Genomic DNA, 21,047 nt, shown 5'->3' on the forward strand with positions numbered 1-21,047 from the left:
TGATATGCACATTGTGAAGTGGAATGAAGTAACCAAAAGAGGGGAAAAAGCAATAATAAAAATAAAATCTAAATTTATATATTTATAAAATTATATAATCTATACATATAGATTATTTACCCTGATCCTCCTTTATTTCCATCTGTTGGTCACTGATCATTTAATCTGTAAATAAGATTAACATTTATTGGCTGCACCTAATCATTAATAATTTTTGATTCCCATCAATCATTTATTTTTTTGGCTCCACAAATGGAACTCTTAATAACAAAACAAATTAACTTGCTTGTCCATTATTAGGTTAATTTGATTGTGATATGTCCGTGTTGTGCTTTGAAATTATGGGGTTCGGACGACCAGCCAATCGCCCAAAATTTGGATGATTTTTTTTAACCGAATGCACATGTCAGGTTTCTTTTATACACCTATACTAAACAAACAAAGTTATGATGCTCATACAAGTTGAAGCCTCCAGTGTACATATACACTAGTGGAATAAAGGTACTGTACTCAGCTACTCAAATGGCATCAAGGTTTAAGAATACACCCAGACCTATGAAATTTCATGTTTTTGTACAAACTAATGGAATATATGTTCCGTTGCAATCTGTAGAGTTAGTATAAAAATTTCGCATTAGTAAAGTATAGTAATAGAATAATGTTTGCGATATTCACACATTTGTGGAATGACAGCTCGTATACCTCGTATTTGTGGAATTCACATATACGTTACATGTTCTGGTATAATTAAACTAGTGGAATAGGAATTCTGGTGCTGACATTAACATTTACATATAAAAAGATTCCAGTAGTCAACTATATTATTATCATATACAAACACAAAGATAAAGCACCGTGCTTACAGCAGCAGTAGCTTAGTATCCAACAGCTTAAAATACATAGTAAAAACAAAGAGAATGTTACCTGCGCTCTGGCCTAAATCCCCATGTACATTTAAACAAAATGGAGGCTCTTTAGTTTTATTCCAATGGCCGTTTGAATATATAAGCTCACCTGCCTTTATTATCATGAAGGTTCTAGTACTCATCTACACGACGGTAATAAAGGTTCCAGCACCTGTCTACACTGGAAGAAAAACAGTTAGGTGCAGGTGTATGTTATCAGAAAAAAAAAAAAAAAAATATTTAAATGTTGAGCTGAACTAGTGGAATATGGATTTTGCAGCTTTTCAGCAATAAGGAGTTAATTCACTAAACACCGAATCAGCTGTAATTAATAGGATTGTGTATGTATCAAAATATTGATCAGCGCTTACCAATAATGCAATGGCAATAAAAAGTTACAAAAAGTAACTAAAAAAGTAAAGATAATATTCGCATATATAATTATAGGAAAATCAGTATACAGGGTACTGTAGGCACTCAGACCACTTCAGCTCAATGCAGTGGTCTGGGTGCCAGGTCCCTTTAGTTTTAACCCTGCAGCTGAAAACATAGCAGTTTCAGAGAAACTGCTATGTTTCACTGAGGGTTAATTCAACCTCTAGTGGCTGTCTTATTGACAGACGCTAGAGGCGCTTCCGTGATTCTCAGTGTGAAATTCACAGTGAGAAGACGCTGGATGTCCATAGGAAAGCATTGAGTAATGCTTTTATATGGGCTGTTTGAATGTGCGTGCGGCTCTTGCCGCTCATGCACATTCGGATCTGACGTCAGCAGCAGATGGAGAGTTCCCCAGCACAGAGGGAGCCCGGCGCTGGAGAAAGGTAAGTGGCTGAAGGGGATTTAACCCATTCAGCCCAGCGGGAGGGGGGCCCTGAGGGTGGGGGGGGGGACCTAATGATCCTATAGTGCCAGGAAAATTAGTTTGTTTTCCTGGCACTATAGTGCTGCTTTAAGGGAAAGACCCGCTCCCCCACCTGATATACCCCAACAATGGAACTACTGTTTTTGCATCATTTGCACTATTGCATGCACGTTGTTTCTTGTCAAATCTGTATTATTCATTACTATGTTGCATGAATAAAAACAATGTTGTATGAGCAAATTCTGGTGTGCCTTGGGTTGATTTCCCTTTTTTCTGTAAACAAAGTAACGGCAGAAACCTAGGGCCCTACTAAAAGGGGCTGACAATCTAAGAGATATAGTCACAGATTGGTTCTCATGGCCTAGAATTTTCAGATCAGTTTTCACTTCACTGCAGTTCACCATTTAGTAAATACCCCCATAAGAGATAAAAAAAAATGTTATATTCTCTCACATTATTGGAATAGTATTTCTGATAACCCGTAGACATTAAAGGAAAACTGTAATGATTCCAGCTCTCACCTCAACTAGTGGAATAAAGGTTCTGTTGCCAACCAAAACAACCAAAGAAAAAGGTTCCAGTACTCAACTGCACTAATGAAATAAAGGTTAGCCTATTCACCAACACAGTGATACAAAGGTACTACAAGGAATGTTAAGGTGTGGGTGAAAAGATGTTTCAAGAATTGTGTCCATAAACAGGTCAATTTACTAACGTGAGCATTCAAAGGGAATTTCAAACTTAAGGCCAGAGTAGCTCGACTGAAAGAATAGCTGCCTTAGAGAATTTTTCCAATTCGACTACTTTGACCCTAAATTTGACATTTACTTTGAATTCACTCAAAATCAGGCTTCCCCAAACTCCGGCCCTCCAGATGTTGTTGAACTACAACTCCCATGATTCTCAGTCTTCCTATTCCATTCATAGAATCATGGGAGTTGTAGTTCAGCAACATCTGTAGGGCCAGAGTTTGAGGAAGCCTGCTCTAAATTCACGGTTTACTGAATAAGCCTGACATGTACAGATTCTGGTTATCTTTTTATTGTCTACTATGATTTCAGTAACGATGATTGGAAAAAAAAAATTCTATTCCGTAAGCTAAACCTTATTTTGTATTGCAGCCAATTACCTATGCCAAAATTACTCTGACATAGGAGTGTACAGCTTTATCTGTCGTACATGACTTGCTGTATGGATAAGAAATTTGTGATAGAGTTAAAAAAAAAAAGCGCAATAACAAATATTACTTAAAGGTTGTTGTAAAGAGACACTGAATGTTTCAGTTTAATAAACTATAATTTCCCTAAAGCTACAAATTAATAATTTATCATTGCCCGAAGAAATTATATAAAAAAATGTTATATCACTCTACAAGCCGTATTTTAATCTTTCATGTTCATTTCGCTAGAGCCGTTGAATTTTTGAGTGTCAGTCAAGTATTGGAAACAAGTTTTTTGTAATATAGTGTAATATATGAAGCATACAAAATCAAATAAATTATAAAAGATTAAAGAGCTCTCTGGCTTACAATACACAATACTGTAAAATATATATTGAGTATAAAAAAAAATAAGACTGACAATGGGATTTATTTTTAATAGTAAATTGGACTCCACCACCAATATAAAAAATATTATGCAAAGATATTAAATAAAGCTCACACATATTTAATGTGTGTATAAACATACACATATATGTATATTTTCATATATTTACATAGTTATCATGTCAGCATAAAGCAAGGAAGACTGATTGTTAAATAAAAAGGTAATATTGGATACAAGTTTTTTTTTCTACAATATATATATTGTATATACATATATGGTACCATACTGTAAATCACTGCATTATCATTTTTACAACGAGGTATAAACTCCCCATGTTGTAAGCCCAGATGTTAAATCGATGCATTTTTATTTATTTATTTATTATTGCCATTTATATAGCGCCAACAGATTCCGTAGCGCTTTACAATATTATGAGAGGGATTAATGCTATTGGATGTACTTTTAAGGCTCGAATTGTTTCTTAAATATGATTAGGTGAAAGTGATTTTAATTTAAAATAAAGGTTGAGCAGCTTGTGAAGCTGTGTATTTAGATAATACAGTTTAACACAGATCTCAAAAACTTTCAAATAGGGTTTAGATAGTACTAAAGGCTGGTAGAATCATTAACCACTCCTGTGCTGAAGAAAGAGTATTGCATTGTTTGGCAATGCATTCTATTCATCACTTGCCCAGAAAAATGAAAGTCAACCTCTCATATAACGTTAAAAGGGTTATATCTGTCATGTACATACATTATTTGTATAAATGGGTATAGCAGTATGCCTTGCTATGTGTGGGTGTTATATAAATCCTATGATTGATAGAATTATGTGTGTAATCATAAAAAGACCAAGAGATAATAATAATAATAATAATAATAATAATAATTATTATTATTATTATTACAATGTGTTTGATCAGGAAAGGTACATTCAGATATTCTCTGGTTTCCAAGTATGTCCTGTGAATCTTACTTTTGCCCAACATCCAGGAGATGTTATCAGATCATGTCCTTCCAAATAATCTACATACTTTATCATTATTTGTGATCTGTTCAATTTATTATATTCATCATCATTATTATTCCATTTTATGTAAAGATGCACACCCAAAAGGATAAAATAATGATTACCCAACCATAAGATGTACCTCAAATATTTAATTTTATCCTGATATTAAAAAATGATTTTAAAAATGTGCTACCGCCTTTTTAAAGGAAACAAAATCGAAATATTCTGACAGTCACTAAACAGTTAATATGTTATCCTTATGAGATGCAGATATTAGTTACATACGTGCCAATACTGTATCTAATATCCAGCAGACTGTGTATGATTTCATACAGTCTAACAGTGTTTACAAACTCTCTAAATATTAGAAAAACATATAATGTAATACAATATTGAGATTACTCAATATAAAATATGTTTGGTGCATGCACTTTGTGATCAAGATAGTGTTACATTATTTACTATACAAGAATTTTCATAATTTCATGTGACACAGCACTGGCACAGAATCATAGAAATTCACCATTGATCAAATTTAGTTAGTCTGCTTACCCATTCATAGCTAATAGTCACCCTAATATTTTGGACATTTAGTTTAGTACTTTGCATTTGCAAAGTTCTGCCAATACAGTATGAGCAGGATGACATCAGATTCTACATTTTACTCTTTGCAAAGACACTGAGGGGTTTATTCTCTAAAATCTAAATTGCAGAAAACTGAAACATGAGTGATAACACGTTGGCAACAATGGATGTTCTGGAAAAAAATTTCCAACTCCGCTATAGTTGACACTTGGCTACTTTAACCTAAATTTTGCAAATCAGATCTAAATTCGCACAATGTACAATGTAGTAAATAACCCTGTAATAGCTTAATTTACTGAACGTCAAGCTGTGATGAGATCACATCTTAAAGATGTAGACCAACCTATGTACTAACCAGCAGGTTTGGAGGATCTGAACACTAGCTTACATAATTTAGATTGAAATCATTCTCAGGGCTATTTACTTAAGTAGGAATTCAAAGTGAATAATACATTGAAGGCCAGAGTCGCCAAAGCTAAAGCATAGCTGACTTACAACATTTTTGCCTATTTTGACCTTAAATTTGGAATTCACTTTAAATTCTCACACCAGTGAATAACCCTTTAAGTTGTGCCAAATCTTCAGATGAACTGGATTTTTTTCCTCCAACATGGTAAATATTTTGCAAGTCAGTTGCAAACTTTCTTCGACTTGCTGCTTAGTGAATAAGTATAGCAATTCTTTCAATTTCTATACATATTTAGTTTCTAAAGTCAATAGGAAGTGCGTTGATGACTTAGTATTAAAATAAAGAGTTAAACTGTAGAACTGGAACATTCTTCCGAAATTAAGATTCATTTTTTTTCCAACTCTGCTATTTCGGCCTAAGTTTGCTAGTCGTTTTTTCAACTTACCACTTCTCACTGTTTAGCGAATAAGCCCCAAAGCATTCAGTGACATGTTAAACAATGCTATTTTAAAAACCGTCACCCAGTCTGAAAAACTAAACTTGCCAAGAGCTGTTTGTTTTTCGAAAAACTTGTTTAACCCCCTCAGTACAAATGACATGCCAAAACTGTCACAATAAATGAATTGTATGACCCTGCTTCTCAAGGGAGAGTGTTAAATCAAACTCACATAAGAACATAAAAGATTGTATTATTTTCCTTTCTAAAACTTTTACAAACAAATAGACCTTATCAAGGACTGCACTCCTGGTGGCTGATTTGATGTGCCAAGAACAATACATAATAAATAAATAAACAAACATAATAAAATTTAAAAAATGCAAATTAATACAACAAAGTTAAAAAAGAAAAAGTGCAGCAAATTACAAAATATTAAAAAAAAAAAAATTCCAATATAAAAGTTCAGGATCAATAATAATTTTGGAATAACTTAACAAATCTATAATATACATAGAAATCAACTGCATGCAATTATTATTTTTTTTTTAAAGATATTAAAAGCAAACATATATATATATATATTTAAAATCGATATGTAATCTACTGTTGAAAAACATATAATACAGGACAATCAATCCTGGAATGATTAAAAAAAAAAAAAAAAGTTCCATGATTTCTCACATTTAATTCTTCCATCACTTCCTTTCTTTTCATTATTTACAACTTTGCAAATGTTTTCTCCCAGCAACCTGTGCCTGTAGAATACAATGCAACTTGAAAATGAACTGGAACTGGGGGGGGGGGGGGGGGAGGGAGGAGGGTTGGGATAGCTTAGCTTCTCTTGTCTGCTTCCCCCCCCAACCTCCTCCCCCTTTCTCTGCAATGAGTCTTGTCGTGCTGAGCTAGTGGCTTGCTGCGGTCTATGGATAGGGGAGGAGGACACTGCGCCTTTAAGCCCTGTGCAGTCGGGGGGTGGCGCTAGGCTTGCTCTGCTTAAGGGCTCCTTTGATATTAATAGTGTTGGTGTCTTGAAACTGACGTAATGCTGGGAGACTGAGGTCCTGACAAGCGATAACATTACTGATAAAAGAACTGATCTAGCTGCAATCTTGTCTCCTCCAGAGCCTGGGATTCTAAATATTAAAAAGCTTAGAGCATCCAGATTCTTCTTCTGTCTCCCCCTCTCCACCACCCCACTCCTCGTTCCTGTCTGGGGCTCTCTGCACTCAGACATACACTCACTGTTTGGGGGGAACAGGAAACCTTCTCTCTCTCTTCTCCCCCCGCCCCCCCTCCCTTCTTTTATCCCCCCACCCCCCAAAAAAAGATAGAAACAACATAATCAAAGATCAACTCTGCAAATAAACCAGGAAGCGTTTCATGGCTCAATCTGGATCTTCACCATCTTCCATACTGCTGCTGGTGGGGTTATTGCAGATCAATCAACAGGTAAGACAGGGGGGTGGAAGGCAGAATCTGCCTTAGTTAGCTGCTAGGGATCTCTCCTCTCTTCTCCTCTCTCTCTCTCTCTCTCTGTCTCTCTCTGTGTCTCCCTCTCTCTCTCTCTCTCTAAATGTATCCCTTTCTCAATCTTTTTTTTCTTGCTGGCGACGTAAACATTGTTGCATGCCTGGTGTGTGTCTGCTGGACTTGTGAGCTCAGACTGCTACAAATTGTTGGGGGGACCTTGCAGCCTCACATGTGATTTAACATTGTTTAATGGGGGCACTGAGACTAAGAGGATTGAGAAGCTTATTGGGTCTTGTGTGATTTTACTTTTTTATTATTGTTATTTTTTCTGTATTCTTTTTTCAGCAGCATGGATATTGGCTAGTTGAGTTTCCAGTAGCCCTAGTGTGATCTGCTATAGCCCAGCCTGCTTCTAGAGTGTCAAGTTCAGGCACTGGAGAAGAAGGGGGTGGAGGGGCTATTTTATGTGATTTACTGATATGTTGTTTGGTTTTGTTAGCCTGTTTTGCTCAGTTCAGTTAACTTCCACAGTGGACCTAAAGAGAGACCTTTGCAGTCTGACATGGGAACTTCAGAAATAATGGATCTATTTTTACATTACTATTATTTTAAATTAAGATCTAAGTGAATCCTACTTTATTTTTTATTTTTGTAAGACTTACTACAAGTTCCTTGCTTTGATCATGAGAAATTGGGGAGACCAGAGAGCAATGATGTCTATTAGTAAGTTTGGGAAACTTTTTCTTACTGAGGCAGTGATGTGTGTTGGGGGCAGAGAGGTGGAGGAAGGGGGCTTCTATTGATACACATTCACACATGCAAAAAAAAATCCACTTGTATTAGTTCTTGGTTGACAGGGTGATAGTAAAAAGCATGTCTGCATGTTACTTGAGGAACTGTTGTACATGTGCTTTTGTGACACACTAGGAAGGGACAAATTGAATGGTGGAACTGCATGGAGTACTGATTTATTTTAAGGTTATTTTTTTTTTATTATTATTAATCTGAGCTGTGTGGTCAGAGCTGTGTGAATCCACTTCAGCCTACAAGAGGCTGCAGTTTTGCACATTAACAATGAGAAATGACTGTTAGGGGTTCTTTATTCCTAATCCGCTGTGTTCACTTAATTCTTCTTATGCTGCTAAAAAAAGGGGACACTTTGAAAAGACGTGAAGTAACAGCTCTGCAGAATGAATAAACTGTTCCCTCTCCATTTATTAATGGTTTTTACAAAAATCACACTTGTAGAGAAAAATGGTATAGTAAAATTCTTTAGCTCTGGGCTTGATTGTGATTTTCTTTGATTAACATTATACCTGATTCATCATATTCTTCTCTCTATTAATTCTTGAGTTGCCCACTTATAACGTGGTGAAAAAAAAGTCAATGGCTACTTTGTGTTACTTTTGTAGTGAATATTTTTTTTTTCCTGCTAGAGGAACTATCTTGATACTAATCAGGCCCAGAAGCTTTAATCGTACCAGTTCCAGTCTGGAAATATATTTTTAAATCTTATGTAAATATACTGTGTAGAAGTAGTTGGGGTCAGGAAGATATAAAGAGAGCAGAGGGATCAACTAACTCTTTAGGGACTTTGATGCAGAGTCTAAATTTATTTAAATCACAGACCAAGTCTTTATGTCTTCAGTCTGCAGAGTGGCTAAAAAAAAAATAAAAAAATAAAAAAGTGTAAGGAAATTCTTAATCATTATGTCAAGTTTTTTTTTAGCTGGGCAATTAAAATCTTGGGATTCAGATGGTATCGTATTACTTTCCTGTTGATTTTAGAGAAACGTTATAGGTATGAAATGTTGGTACAGATAACATTTTTGGGGCACAGAAAGGCAGACGTAGTTTTGTTTTCTTTTATTTAGAGAATGATTTCATTGTAAGGAGAATACGAAAACAATCCTTAGAATCCATAGAAATCTCAGTAGTGATTTTATGGTTTTTTCTTTTTTCGTTTTTTATCATTTAAAAGATTTTGTGAAAGTTTTGTATTATGTTTGCCTCTTATCAGTGCATGCATTGTGTGAAGCTATGGCCAACGTTTTCTCTAAAGTTTTTGTATGTGTGCACATGAAGGTTAATTATTTAGGTCATAGTATAAACATACAAGTTGTTCAAACTATTTCCTGTAACCTCTGATGCTGACATTACTGTCTGGAAGTGATACTGAGCATTTTGATTCCTTTTCCAGTGGGTGAATCTTTTTTTCTTTCTGACGTGGCCAATGCAAACACTGACTTCTAAAGCTTAACTTTGTATTCAGCCCTATTCACGCACTGGCCGTTTCATTCATTTTTAGCAATGCACTTCAGCCTCACTTGGGCCTGCTGTTCAATATGGCTTGAGTTGTCCTGTAGGCCTCACGAGCCACCAAGGGGTTAAAAATGGCACCTAAGCTCTGCTGGATCTGGGCATCATGTGACGTGCTCCAACGCTCAACTTTGGAAATTCTAATTAAATTTCAACTTACGAGACGCACTAAATGTGTGAACATACAAGATTTTTGTCACATGATTGGAAATGATGAAGTGTACAAATGGCATGGTGAATGCAGGTCTATTTAAAGCAAACACGAACAAATTGGTAGTAAAAATACTGTCCTGTTCAGGAATATATTCTGATTAAGATATTCTGCATGAGTGTAAAATGAACCCATTCATTCAATCAACTGACAACTTTCCAATCTCTGTTTGCTTTTGCTTAATTTAGTTTCCACAAGACAACTATTGTGGTAGTCTGGGATCGTTTTTTGGCAGCGATGGATAACTGTAAACGCAGACGTTTTTGTCCCAAATATTACACCTCACAAGTCAAATTGGATTTCATAATGCTAGACAGATACTTTAACATAAAAATGTGGTACATTTTCCATATGTTATTCTGTTGTGACTCTGTGGGGCTCCTGTCTCTGAATTATTTTTTTTTGGTGGGGGGATTGGAGAGGGGGGGGAATTTTCTTTGCTTGGTGCTTTTCTTAACCCTGGGAATGCTAAAGCCAGCAAGCTAAACATTCTGACTTTCAATTTTGTCCAGTGTTAATAAACGCTACGTACACCAGAACCAGTAGGTTGACTCTTTGTGTGCCAGCCAACTGAGCCACAAATTTGACTTTTAATCTAGCATAGTGTGTCCCGATGACCCATCAGAATCTTTGTGTTAACCCGTACAGAGCTAAGGACTGTAAGAAATGCGTTGCTCACCTCATGTAAACTCCTACCTTATGATATACAAAATTATATAAAACCTCATGGGATTAAGTCGCATTAAAAAAAATCAGGTGTTCACCTATTCAATTTTGTTCTATCAGTGAATTAACAAAGTAATATCATGTGTTGCACCAAACTTATTTGTCTTTACGTCCCGTGAGAAAGTATCCCCTAGTGGGCCACTGGACTGTTTGTTTGGCCACACAAAATGTAGCTGTTTTACCAGAGGGCCCCTTTTTCCCAAACTTTTTTTTTTAACTTGTGTCATTAAAAGGATTAGGGCTTGAAGTTTTCACCTGAAAAACTAAATTCCACCTATTTTTATAAAAAATAAAAATGTTTTGTTATTTTTTTTTTTACTGTGATTTTACTGCCTTATTGTGCTTGAATTAAAAATAAAAATCATTTAAAATTATTAAATCATAAATATATAAAAAAAAAAAAAACAACGACAATTTCTAAATATTATTTTAATGGGAGAAGAATGAGAGCAAGCTTGTCACCTAAAGGGTTAAACGAGCCTACATTTAAAAAAAAAAAAAAATATTCCACATGTCACAGCTCCATATGATAATTCGTATTTGATACTAGCGTTGATGTTTGTATAAGTGCAGTAGTGTTTGTTGTACTTGATATCATATCCAATTTTCATTGTCGGTGTATTCCACTCAGTGAAAGTCAAGAGAAACATCTTTGGTGGTGGTAAATATTTTGCTCATTTCAAAGCTGGGATAGTTTGTATGATAAGTCCACTGGTTTTATTTTAAAGTTAGAACAGTGACGTGAATACTTTGTTTACTTTTGACAGAAACTGTTGATGTTTGTTTGTGAAGTTGCACACCTATGAGCTTGTTTGGGGGAGGTTTTAGCATGGGCTGCTTTAAGGGGGGGTTGTGTTACACATTGAATAGGTCGATTTTAGTTATTAAAGAGGAGAGATCAGGTTTAAATTTGTTGCCCTGAAGAGAATTAAGACTCTGACTTATCATTTAGTACATCATTTCATGGATAGCTTGCTAAGTTTCGAAGTTTCGGTAAAAACATTTTTTTTTTAATCTCTTGCTTATCAACAGATTACCACATTACATCAGATATAACGCAATCATTACACTGATTCATGGTATCGTACTGTAGATTTTAGTTTTTAAGCTTATTCCATTTTTCTTAAATATTTTTTATTTTTATTTTATTTTAGACAGGACTTGTAGAAAAACATCTTACCAAAAATTATTATTTTGCCAGATTGCTAGTTTTAGCATTGTTTTTTAATTTGAAGTAAATATTGCACCCATTGTAGCCCGCTTGTGTTTTTTTTTTTTTTTAAAGACGTATGATTTCTACCCTAATAAAATAGCATGCTGAGATTATTGATTCTTGCTAAATCCTATAGATGGTAAATTATAACTTCTACCTTTTGAAACTAAAAACCTGTGCTAATAAAGAGGAATAATTTGATATATGTATGACGGCATAGGATGTATAGGGATTAATTAGTAATTATATATATTTTTTGCGAGATAGCAGGAAGGAATAAGGGAGCTATTCACTATACATCATAGTGCGTTGATTTGAGATGAACTGTGCAAAAGTTAGACCAAAGTAGTAACATTTAATAAAAGCCACAGTTTTCCTGAATTGCGTGTGTTATGCTTACATTTATGTCAGTTTAGTGAATAGACCCATTTATATAAAATTCTACTTTTGCAGGTGACAGTAGACTCACCTCATACTGACAAAGCAACGTTTTTCAAAACAATGGTCAAATATGTCTGACAGATGTTAATGGTGTTTACAGTCGAGCATAACTTTGCAGCTAACTGGTCAACTGTGTTATAGTGTGACCATAAATTCACACTGCAAAACTGTGTTTTTCTTAAATGTCATTAGCATTTACTATCCTGTTTTCTAAATCCAGATTACAGTCAGCTGGCAATATTAGCTCTTTACGTGAAGTCACAGGAAAGACTTTTCATTCTTTTTAAGAAATAAATATATATATAAAAAAAAAACAACATAGATTTAAAGATTTCTTCCAAAAAAAGATTTTTAACATGATTCTAATGAATGTTTAAGAATTATATATTATGATTGGATAGTTACTATATATGTGCACATTTTATTTCAGTAACATGTTGATGTGAAGAAGCAAGGCATACAATTTAGAATAGGTTAGTATGACAAAAAGCCATAGTTATATGTACAGCTATGATAAGTGTTCCGAATTTGGCCTAAAAGCTTACATTCTAGGAAACGTGAAACGATCATGCTCAGAGCACACTAAAGTGTCAATTGTTAGAAATTAAAACTCAATTTCTCGTTCTATGACAAACTTGCAAAGCTTAAAAGCTGACATGGAGAATTTTTCTATTTTGTGGTCTAGAATTTCAAATTTACATTGAATTTGCTTTGATTTGTTGCCAATTCACACTTCCGTGAATAACATAAACATTTTTTCACCTCTCTGAACTTTTATTGATTAAATAGATCGGTAGATTTGTATTTCTGATAGCAGCAATATATTTCTTGTTTTTTTGCAGGAGTAGTTTTAGGAACGTTATTATGTGTTGGTGTTTTTTAACTTTCACGCATGTCAAAATTGATTTGTAGGGTGAGAATTACACAGCCAGTTGAGTAAGTCATTTTTATAGCAATTCCAAACCTATTTTTAAGAAACAACCCTGTTAAGCTGTGTTGGAATTCGCGATCATTGTAGAGTATATTTACTACACAGTATATTGTGGTGAATTAAAAAAACAAGTTGTAAAAATTTTTCAAAACTGAACAAATTGCTGAACTCAGAAATTGTTATAAATTGCCGATTTTGGCCTATGTTTTGCTATACAGTTTTCATCATCCTCAACTTACTGTTTAGTTAATAATCCTTTGTCTAATATTCAAGCTCATATTAATTAAGTTAAAAAAATGTACGTCGTTTTTATTCTGCCACTGTCTATAGAGTGTTTTTGTTCACAATTTTTTCCTTTTTAAAAACAAAAAACTGAGCACTCAGTTTGTGAGTTTTTAACAATTTTAAGAAAAAAAATATTTGGCATCAACAAACTTATCAACATTGAAATCACTCACCAAACATCATGTTATAGTGAGCTGATACGTGAATATAGGAAAAAAAAATTGTGAAAAAATAGAATTAAATTCAGCAGAACTGACTTGGTTCTAAAGTCGCAGTAAAAAAAAAATGCACCCCATACTCTGTATATTGGATTTCTGTATCTTCCATTGACGTAATATATTGCTGTGCATAAAATGTTAATACATTACACTCTTCTTTTCCAATTAATTATAATTTTAGTGGTTTCCTTACATCCTTTGTGGACGCAGACATGTTTATACGTTATATTTCTAGTATATATTTTTTTAATTTATATTTTTATTACAATGATCAATGGAAAAATTCACGTTATGGAACCACAACCAGTTTTTCTTTTACTTTATTTTAAAGACAATTCAAATCCAGTATCTAGTGATCAATTAGCTAAACAGTGAATTGCTTAGTGTTCACATTCAACTTAAAGTTTTGAACAAATCGTAGGCGTACAAACTCCGCTGTGTAGGAGTTTGTTTTCTAACTCGGTTATGCTGGAGTTTTGCAAGTCATTTGCCAAGATCCCCCAATATCTTAAGCACAACATTTTGCCAAATGTATTAAAGCTTTATTTACTAAACTAGGAACTTTGATGCATTGGCAAGGGAATTATAAATGTAAGGCTAAAGTAGTGAAACTCGCAATACAGCTTGGTTGGATAATGTATCCAATTCAGCTATTTTGGTCTAAAATGTTCAGTTCCTTTTTAATTCTCCACAAATCCTCATTAAGTGAATGAACCACAGTATAAATATATATATATACATTTTCTATGTAATTCTGTTTCATAACTCAGTGTTGCATATTAATGATAAATTGAGTGGAAACTATTACGTTTCACCTTGTGGCTAATAAGAAACACAAAGCAATTATTGTAAACAATATATTTATCAGATAAAAGGCAAATGATAAGACTAGGAATCCTAAGGATTCTAAGGAAACTCCGTCAGCATTGTCTGATGTAGTGCTTACGGCACATAACTACGTTAATCTGCATGAGCCAAAAGACAGCAGACATACTGACGTTGCGGTGCCACCTTGACCTGGTAACTAGGAATCATTATCAAACAACTTTGGCCTCTGCCAGTTTTTCATTCCTCCAGGTTAGGCACTCCACCCACTTGGATGGAGCCCCACCCTATGTGGAAGACTATAATTCAATAGTTCTTTGCTCATATTGCGGGCCCTCCCTATAGTCTGAGCCCCAGACGTATTTGGTTTCTTTAATCTATGTATCGCATCCAAAGATTTCTGCATATCAACCAGAAGCGAGGCTTCCCTCAAATATTCTAGGTTAGGAAACCCAGAATACTTTTTGATGCAAATGACATGATGCAATACAGTCTGCCATTATTGGAAAGTGATGAAACAGAATAGAAGGAGAATTAAAACGCCGTCATGATATGAAGAAATAACAAACATATCATTATGGTTTATTGTTGTGTTATGCATCTTTCCAATGGTTTTACAGGGAAATTACCATACTGGAATAAAAGATGCTAGATCCTTTGACTACGCTGAGAGTTTTTAGCATTTATCCCTTTGGTAATCCAAGAGTTAAAAGAAAGAAAACCAGCAATTTAAGAATTTCAATTTATGTAAGCGATGAAGGAATCCAATAAAAATGTGTATCCCTGAATATCGTTTTCACGGGAAATGAAACAATTATTTCATTGGTTGTTAATAATTGTTGCATCTTTAATAGTGCGATACTTTTTTTTGGCAACCACACAAAAAAGTAGACTTCTGCATCTCATTTTATTTAAATTTTTTATTTATAACAATAAGATTTTTATGTGAAATATCAAACCGAGACCCAAGACATTAAACTTCACCTATACACTGCTATGATTCATTGGAGCGACTAAAGATTTATTTTGTGCAAAGTGTAATATCTTTAATATTTGGCTATATATAATTTTCAGAAAATGACCTGAGTGTGGAATTACACCTCTACCAGATCCAAAGCAAGATTAAGATTATGGCTGATGCATAATGTGATCAAGATCAGTCGCTCCAATTTACTTGTTAATTTTTGGCATTTAAACGAAAAAAACAAACTTAGGAATTATTGGAAGATGATGCAGAATCTCGCCAGACGCACTCAATGATTTACTTAAAAATATCCTTCAGTTTTGCCTCAAACCATTTCAAACCACTTCTGCTGCGAGTGTTTGCCAGTTCATAGCTTGTGAGAGATTATGTATGACAGTTTCTGTTATATAATGAACAGGAGTATTGTTTGAACAAAGGTAACATATTTTGATTTGTGTACTTTTTTGGCAGTTGGCACTGTTCCAAGTCTAAAACCGAGAGTGATCTAACAGTGTAGATATCTGAATATTTTTTAAACAGGCAGTATAGTTGTGGTGTGTTTAAATCATCTGTGATATGCATATACAAAGCCCAAAATGGTAAACTCTGCTATCTAATGTGGACGAACATGCTGTCTTTCGGGGAAGCACATTTTGTCTGTGAACATTAAAAACAGAGGTGTAGATGTAAGAATGGCTGGCTTTCGAGAAACTATAAAAGGAAAAAAATAAAGTAAACAGCCGTCATGGCCCCCCCAGTCCACTGCAGATTATTATTTTATTTTTTTTTGCATAGTTTTACTCCTTTCTCGATTTGTATATATTTTATTGTACACTTCTGAGTGCCCTGGTCTGTGTGTGTGTGTGTGTGTGTGTGTGTGTATGTGTATGCAACTTTTTTTTCTCCAAGTTTTATATTTTTTGTTTTGCAGTCTGAAAAAGTTCTGAAAATATAGCTGTAATTTCTACTTTAATGAGAATATAAAGCTGTACGCTTCTAGGAACTCAGTAAAACTTTTTTAAACAAACCTCCCAAGAAACCTCAGATTGAGCAACGTGAGACACATCTATCGATTGTTATGTGTAGATCTCTCTGTCTCTCTTTCTGTCTTTTCCTGTTAATTTCACTCTCGCTGTCTAGGTAAACATAGTATCTAAATGTAAAGGCAATTTGTATACAATATCATTTTTGTTTGCCTTGACTAGTAAACATCAGTGACCCTGTTAAACTTCCCTCTGTGCAATATTTGTGTGTGTGTGTGTGTGTTATATATATATACTGGAAAACTGGAAAAATTCTCAGTCAGTTAAAGGGACACTAGAGGCAATGATATGAAGTGGTCTGGTTTCCGGGACCTTGTCCCCTTAACCCTGCAGCTGAAAACATAACAGTTTTAAATGCAATGTTTACATTGCAGGTTTAAGACTGCCTCTAGAGGCTGTCAACCAGACAGCCACTAGAGGCGCTTCCTGATGTTTCACGGAGTTTAACTTCGTGACACAACACTGCACGTCATCACGCTTCACACGAGGACGCCCATCGTCTTTTAAATCCCCAAAGTAAAGCTTTGATTCAACGCTTTCTTATGGGACAGGCCTAAACGGCCCGCAGCGCTCCCCGACCATGCGCATTATGTCCCCCCTCGCGATGATGTAGGAGGATGCGGATTTTCTATTTCAATTCTCAGTTTAACAAATAACCATGTCAGTATATGTTTGCATAAACACTTTAGGTTGTGGGGTTTTTTTGGGGGCAGTTTTTTTTTTTTTTTAACTTTTAAAATAAAAAAACTCAGAGATGCAACATTAAGGCCAAATTGGGTCAAACTGTAAAAAAAATAAAAAAATAAAAAAGTTTGGCCTTTATATGCTTGCAATTTCTTTTTTGATTCTGCATAATTGCCATTTGAATGAATGAACCCCAGTGCCTTCTGTACTACCACAAAATGTTTTGACTTGTGCTATTTATATGATTCCTCACACACAGTATAGCAGAACATGTAATCCGTCTGGGGATGTGTTTAAACAGAAAAAAAAAAAGCATTTGTATATTGTCAGTCATTAAAGCGATGATTTGGGGGAACATATATTGCATTCTTACAGATAAAAGGGCAATATATGATTTCATTTTCCTCTTACTTTTAGGTTTTGTGATGTTACCAAACCATGTGTAATGCTATATTCCACATATGCCACAAACCGTAAAACTCTTTTACTTTTCAAAGTAACCGATATTTTTTATTTTTCACAGATTTGCACACGAGACCAAATGTGTACTTACAACTGAAATGTACTTACGTGAAAGTGTAATAATGTGTTAGGAAGGAACATGAGCCCATCATATGATTTTTAACTTCTATCTGAATGACAATATAATTACTCATGTATCTTGATAGAGCAGGAAAACTGCCACTAAGAGAGAAATGGGGGGAGGATGTGGGGGGCAGGCTGTGTGTGAGTGTATATATTTTTACTTGCTACTAACGGAACGCATGCACAGTAATGCAAGGTTATACTTTTTTTTTTTTTTACATGATATAAACATTAACCTATATACAGGTTTCTTTATTTTGTGTAATGTTTCAATTGATTTTTTTAGTACTTTTTATATATTTTTGATACTCTATTCAAGCATTTAGTGTACATTAGAGCAAATTACGATTCAAGTTCACTACAATATTTTTTCCGGATACTATAAACTAGGGGAATCTGTTTTTAAGTCATACACACAGCACTCAGACAGCATGTGGCTGGGCAGATCTGGATGAGGGTCATGGGAGTTGTCATAGCACTTAATATGAAGTGCTGTATTTAAGTATCATTGAAACACAACTGAAATTATCATTTTTATCTAGTAGAGCGCTCTGTGTAAAATTTGTGGAATCAAATCATGTTAACTTACACAACTCTGCATTCAGCATTTATTGTCATGTAAATAGCTGCATTTTAAGATGGCAAAACAGAAAAATTTGAAAAGACAAAGAAACAAAAAAATTTACAAATAGAATTTCTGGATAAATAATTTTGGGAAATCTCTTCTCCACAAAGTCCAAGAGTAAAAATAATTCCCTATACAATCCTACTTTATTTAATAGGTATATTAAGTACAATGCATGGTTTTGTGTGCTGGGTTCTAATTGTATTTGCGTTAAGTCTGTTGTCTTTTTCTGCAGGGGATTTCTAAAATAAAGTAATTAGCGCACTTAGTATCAATTGTTTTTATTGTTTCAGACAATTATAGGTCGTATCTAACTATTGTGCAAGCATCACTGAGTTTAAATGATTTAAACAAAGTTTTTAGAATTAAACGCTGCCTTCCCCAGCAATGAAATGTTCCATATAGGGTTATTTTATTAATTAAATGCCGCTGCTCATACTCCTGAGAATAGTCTGATAGAAATGTTAGTTTATTAGGTCTCTTGGTTTCTTTTCCGTGGAGATGGTTCTCCCTGTTCTGTCTTCCTATAGGCTCTAGTGACATCAGGTTATCCCCACGAGAGGTAATAAAATGTATTTTGTTAATAGCAGGATGGTAGAGATAAAGGAAATAACTTTATAACCAGGGATGACCAAACTCTTGCATTGCAGCATGCTCATTTAAGTATACAGATGCAGAACGCATTATCTTGAGTACCATAGGTACCTTTCATGTGCACGTAAATTAATCTGGAGAGACATGCAATGTTCCGTACGCCCAGTGGAAAAACTTACAGATTCTTCCTTCTCCTTACTTCTTTCAGTGTTTCATAAAATTCAGAATGAAAGCTTTTCAGCTCATTTCAAAAACAGCTATTTAGGATTTCACTAAACTATGGAAAATGGGGAATTTAGAAAGGAACTGCAAGTTTTTGCCCAGACTGAAAAAAATAACTAGGTTGGAGAAATTTTTCAAGTTAGCTGCTTTGCCCAAAAACCTGTGTTTCCCTTGCCAATTCTTCACCGTACCTGTTTATTCAATAAGCCCCACTGAAACAGGTGGAGGTACTCTCCAGAGAATCACAAGGGAATTGTGCATTGATTCAAAATAGTAAAATCGGGGGAAAAAAATCTCAAACTCAGCAATTTGTCTTATTTGGACGTTGACCTAAAAATTTAAATTCTCTTGTTAGTTCTTGTCAATTCCAAGTCTAGTGGAAAAAATACCTGTACTTTTAATTATTCACATACTTTATCCATCTATGACAAAAGTAATCCCAGTGCCTTATAAAACAGACCAAACACATCATCTGCAATAAAGAGGTTAAACGATAAAAATATGAAAAGTGTTTTTGATTAATGTATTTTTTTTTTGAAAGTGTATTGTGTGATAATGTATTTATTCTTTATTCTTATGTAGCACTGACACTGTACTCAGCTCTTAACAAAATGAGATACAACGTTGGGTAGACAAAGGAGAGCCTCGACACATTGGTAAGTGCTACATATCAGGCAGTGTTTTTATTGGGGTGTCTAATGCACCCTTCAATGGTGACCTGCTCCCCTTTCCGCTCAGTTAAGACATTGCGCAGTTCAGATTAGAGATCACTGCATTTAATTGAAGGAAACATGTGTTTAATGCATGGACTAAAATGAAAAATAAAAATTGTGCCTTGAGAAAAGCATATGGATATTAAAATTCCATTTGTCATACTTAGTAAAACTATGATGTAGAGCCATATATCTAGAAATCAGGGTGAATTATTTGAGGCAGATCCCTTTTCCTATTTTCCTGCCTATTCCCTGGTTAAATCTCTTTCTCCTCGTGTGCCTACTTGATTCTGGATAGAATGCGAAAAGATTTGCTTTTACCCAACGTATGAAAAAAAGTGAATTCTTTACTTATGTCTGTTCTGTTTGCCTCTTTAATTTGCATGTCTTGGAACAAAATATTCAGTAGAAAGTCTGTTTATATGCTTATACGTAAGACGTACATCAGTTTATTTGTTTAATGTCAAGGCAACTGATATAATTGCTCTTTCGTGTCCTGGAACGTCATGCTGTGTGTTGCATTAAATTAATTAGATTTTCGATGCCACTGTAGATATGCGTATATATTATTCCTCTGTCGGCATGACGTACATAGCCAATTTCTGCATTAGCATAGTTTTTATGCATGTCAGGATTTTGATTAATATCGATATTTACTCTAGAACCTTTTCCAGACGTGATTTGTACAACACTTTTACTATTATTAGAGCTTGATTAAGAGTCTTTGAAATTGATGCACTTGCTGGTGTACCCTGTGTAAAAAAAAATAAAAAAAAAAAAATTGACAAATATTTTTCACAATTAAGAAATACTATCTTATACTTTCCTGACTTAATGTATAGAAGAAAATTATGAAAGTTCAAAAGAATGCTGTTTGGTGATTGAGTCTTAAAAGATCATTTTCTGTTCCAGAACTAATACTATGATAGTAGTATAATTTAAGATGCTAGTTATGTCAAAGGAGTGTTTTGATATTATGTTAAGATCCAAAACTAGAGTGTCCTTCTTATATACTCCAATGGTGAATATGTGTTGAATTGTGATATTACCATTTGTGGTGGTGGTTGATCGGAAGGGAGAAGAACATAGAAACATAGACTGTGATGGCAGATAAGAACCATTCGGTCAATCTAGTCTGCCCAATTTTCTAAATGAATTTGTGTGACACCTATATGGTTACTTACTTAAGAGAAAATTTTCAGGAATTCAAAATAAATTT

The 21,047-nt window shown here is 34.4% G+C and overlaps 1 protein-coding gene across 2 annotated transcripts in view; it reads left to right on the plus strand.

Moving 5' to 3' along the window:
- Positions 1-7,071: 7,071 nt before the first annotated feature.
- The window catches only part of TRPS1 (transcriptional repressor GATA binding 1), a 242,106-nt gene continuing 228,130 nt past the window's right edge, over positions 7,072-21,047 (plus strand). For both annotated transcript variants that reach the window (XM_063450276.1, XM_063450277.1), the window contains exons 1-2: positions 7,072-7,208; positions 19,698-19,771. The gene's annotated coding sequence lies outside the window, so the exon portion shown is untranslated. The remainder of the gene's footprint in view (positions 7,209-19,697; positions 19,772-21,047) is intronic.

The sequence above is a fragment of the Pelobates fuscus genome, chromosome 4, assembly GCF_036172605.1.
Source record: "Pelobates fuscus isolate aPelFus1 chromosome 4, aPelFus1.pri, whole genome shotgun sequence".
NCBI classification, from domain to species: Eukaryota; Metazoa; Chordata; class Amphibia; order Anura; family Pelobatidae; genus Pelobates; species Pelobates fuscus.